Source organism: Mytilus trossulus, chromosome 14, assembly GCF_036588685.1.
Source record: "Mytilus trossulus isolate FHL-02 chromosome 14, PNRI_Mtr1.1.1.hap1, whole genome shotgun sequence".
Classification (NCBI taxonomy): Eukaryota; Metazoa; Mollusca; class Bivalvia; order Mytilida; family Mytilidae; genus Mytilus; species Mytilus trossulus.
In genome coordinates this window covers 39,463,533-39,467,482 of record NC_086386.1, presented here as the reverse complement: position 1 = coordinate 39,467,482, position 3,950 = coordinate 39,463,533, and the positions used below count along the sequence as shown (strand labels likewise).

The window sequence follows — 3,950 nt, the reverse complement described above, 5'->3', positions numbered from 1 at the left end:
AAAAAACTCCAGTGTACAAAGCGGGACAACTGATTACTAAACAATTATGTTTTCTTGTTTAGATCTTTTTTAACAATAGCCATATGACGAGAAGACAAAGAATTATGAAGTGAATAGTTCCTGGTTTTAGTCCAAAAAAAAAAAAGAAATATGATGGTTTTAAAAGTTATTTTGTACTTTGTATTTTGTAGAATCTTCAGAGTAAAATGGTGAATATTTGTTACTGCAGTATTATATGGACTATTATTTTTTCCAGTAAGTATATAAAATATTACAAAATAGGCAAAGACAGTCAAACATACAATTGCCTTATCCAATGAAAAACAAATGTATGATTAATGTAAAGGGTCTTAAGCTTTGATTTCATTGCTTCTTATTATCTATATAATGTACAATTTGGTGTACCGATGTACCAGTTTGATCAGTTACTAAATGTCTTGAATAATGCTACTGATTTCGTTAATTATGTAATCATTTTCAGCAATGATTTTAAACAAAAAAAGGCCAGGATCATGCCTTTAAGAGACACGAGAAACTTTAAAAGTCATAAATATAATGAAGAAAATTTCGACTTCTAAAAGCATGCTTCAATAAAGCGATATTTGAATAATCATATGCAACATACTAATTCCATATAGAGAGGTATTGTGGCTGATTTTCATCTCATGCAGAGATAATATGCCGAGCTCGAGGTCTGGAGCTAGCATGTGAATAACTGCTAGTAGTCCTTTGTTAATTAAGGTAGATATTATCTTGGAAACTATGAAAAAATATAAGATACTTTAAATAACAAACATGCAATTATATGCTACTAAGCAAGACAAAATCTACAAATTTTGAAATGCGTTGATTATTCGGTGCAATTTGAAATCTGTTTCATATCAGTAAAATATTGTTACAAGACAATGCGCTGATAAGGAGCATTTTTGAGTTCATGCAATTCGGACAGTCGTGTTTGTCTTTAGACTTTTATTTCGTCTTTCAGTTCTGGTTATATCAGTAATGGCAGATTATCTAGACGACGAAAGCTTTGGTTTGGCTGATAATCCAAGCTGGTTGGAAAAATCCGAACCCGAAGAAGTTAACGGTAATTTGATAAATCCAGAAGAAGACCAGATTATTGTCGATCGAAGAGGATTCAACAGATATTTGTCCAAGCATAAAGGTGTAATTCCATACTACTTGCATAGAGACGGTATTAATTATGGTGGTCGCCCGGGTCCAGCCTCAACCCGTCTCTGGGGAAGTCGTTTATACGGAATGTCTAGGATGAGACCAAGTTTTGGACTCGTTTCTGTCAATAGCCGAAGTGGACCTTTTGGTGTTAAAAAATAGGCAATTGTTGTGCGCATGCCTGAATGCGAAACAGGGATCTGTATAAAAGTTTATTTGATGTAAAGTTTGTCGACGGATTATATTTTAAATTTTGCATTGAAACAAATTTTGTTTCGTTAAGTGAAAATATTCCTTTGATAATTTCCTGCTTTAAAGCGATTTGTTTTGTCATGACCTGCCACTACATTCCTAATAAAACCATAATCATAACATTTTTCAAGAATGAGGTTTTTTTTTGTATTGTCGTTTTGTTAATCTGTTTGATATCACGATATTAATAGTTGATTTAATTTTTTCCTGAGAATTTCATACAACTTAGATGAATAATTGTAGACAAGAATTTTGTAAACTGGAGGTATGGTGATTAATTGAATGCCAGTTATTTCTTTATAAGAATTAATAGTTTACAATTCAATTTTGATAACTTATGGCTTCTCCAATTTAATGTGTATTTTTAGACGTAGGAAAATGAAATCAAATCAAAATTACGCTATAAGATGTGTTACCGTTCACATTAAATAAGACAATGTTGTGCAGAATTGCTTTCGATATCCAGAACAGTTGTAAATGACAGACAAAACCTACACCCCATTTTTCATTGATGTGTCTTCTACTTTAAAATTCTCGTACTAGTCTAACAGCTTTTGATATTTTATGTATAGCTTTAGGTATGTATTTACAAATTTCATGTAATCCTAATTTTATGTTTAGTAATACTGCAAAAAAACTCTATGCAGTATGTCTAAAAATTGTCAACTATATCAATACTGTTAAATAAAATGTGTAAGAATAAATTATTTTATTGCCGTTCATATGTGCATGTGTAAATAAGCTTATCATAGATACAAGTATTTCATTTTTTCATCTACCAGTGACGCTCGTATCAAAACAGGTTAAAAAGGTCAAAGACAGTTCAAAGGTGATAAATAAAGGCAAAAGTAGTATACCGCTGTTCAAACTCATAAATCCATGGACAAAAATCAAAATCGGGGTAACAAACTAAAACCGAGGAAAACGCATTAAATATAAGAGGAGAACAACGACACAAAACTAAAATGTAACATACACAGAAACGGACCAACATCAGACAAAATCCCACAAGAATATCAAATATAACATCAAAACCAAATACATGAATTTGGGATAGACAAGTACCGTGACATGTCTTATTGCAATGTGAATTTACACTCAAAAATAAGAGAAAATAAAAACGACGCAACGTTAAAATATAACACACACAGAAACTAATAATAATTTAACAATGGCCATATGCCTTACTTGGTACAGGACATTTTCAAAAGGATAAAAATGGTGGGTTGAACCTGGTTTTGTGGCATGCCAAACCTCGCACTTTAATGGCAATGTTAAATAAAACATGGAAATGACAATATAATATTACAGGACTACAATAAAAATAAATAGGAGAACGTAACATTTAAATGACAAGATAATATTACAGGACTGCAATACAAATAAATAGGAGAACGTAGTAAACAAAAAAACATTATTAAAAGATAACAAAAAGCATCAGGTTTAAAAATTTAATACGCCAAAAACGCGCCTTGTCCACACAAAACTCACCAGTGACGCCCAGATATAAAATATCGAAAGTGAAAAAAAGTACAAAGTTGTACAGCACTGAAGATCAAAAGTTGAATAAGGTTGTGTCAAATAAACTCGATCAATTAGTATTTGAAATTCCACATTATTTATTACATATTTTCCGACCATACTTCGATATAAAATAGTGAACCAAAACAGTCTCAACATTGGAATTTAAAAGTAAAAAAATGGCCAACAACAACATATAAAATGCAGTCGTCAATTTCGTACTACAGGTAAATAGTTTTTAATGTTACGAAAGACCTTTCTACTTAATACTTTGTATAATGTTATACAATGTTATACAAGTTTTCCACCTGTCATATGCCAATATACATGGTTCAGTGACTGCATGGAAAACGCATTTATTTTTTATAAGTAAATTATTTCACTTCTTTTGATGTAAAACGATGCAAAAGTTACCAGTGGCACATTTAAACTCTTAAGTCGAAATTAACTGACAACGCAATAGCTTCAAAGGAAACGACCAACAGACAAACCATAGTACACATGACACAACATAGAAGACTAACAAATGAGCACCATTAACTCCATTAAAAACAGGGGGCTATCTCAGGTGCTCTGAAAGGGTAAAAATTATCCTGCTCCACATGTGGCAAGCATAGTGTTGATTATGTTCGTACATATTTTTCATCCAATATTTTGTAGCAAAAACTGAAACAGTTCACCGTTTGGCTTCTCCAAAAAAAAATGACTGCATTTTTTTGTACATCGTTAAGCCAAATTTACCAGCTCTCCTTTTAAAAATGCAACCCATCGACTTTTCTCGGGGTTTATATGAAAAGTTTTGAAAACGTTTGATTTGATAATACTGTTTGGAATGTATGCTACCATCAAAAATTATAACTGTTCGATTATGTTTTTACACTTGCCATAATAAAACCCTTCATGGTTTGCTTTTCAGTGTGACCAATGCGCCTTATTAAAAGTCATACTTTAACCCACAATTGTTAAGTTGTTATACTGTATGACTTGGATATAGATTTGTCTCA

The 3,950-nt window shown here is 31.7% G+C and overlaps 1 long non-coding RNA gene across 1 annotated transcript; it reads left to right on the top strand.

Annotated features, from left to right (window-relative positions):
* Positions 1–208: 208 nt before the first annotated feature.
* LOC134696345 (uncharacterized) lies at positions 209–2,132 on the top strand. Its single transcript, XR_010102934.1, has 2 exons — positions 209–255; positions 986–2,132. It is a non-coding gene; the product is annotated as an uncharacterized LOC134696345 (long non-coding RNA).
* The last annotated feature ends 1,818 nt before the right edge of the window (positions 2,133–3,950 follow it).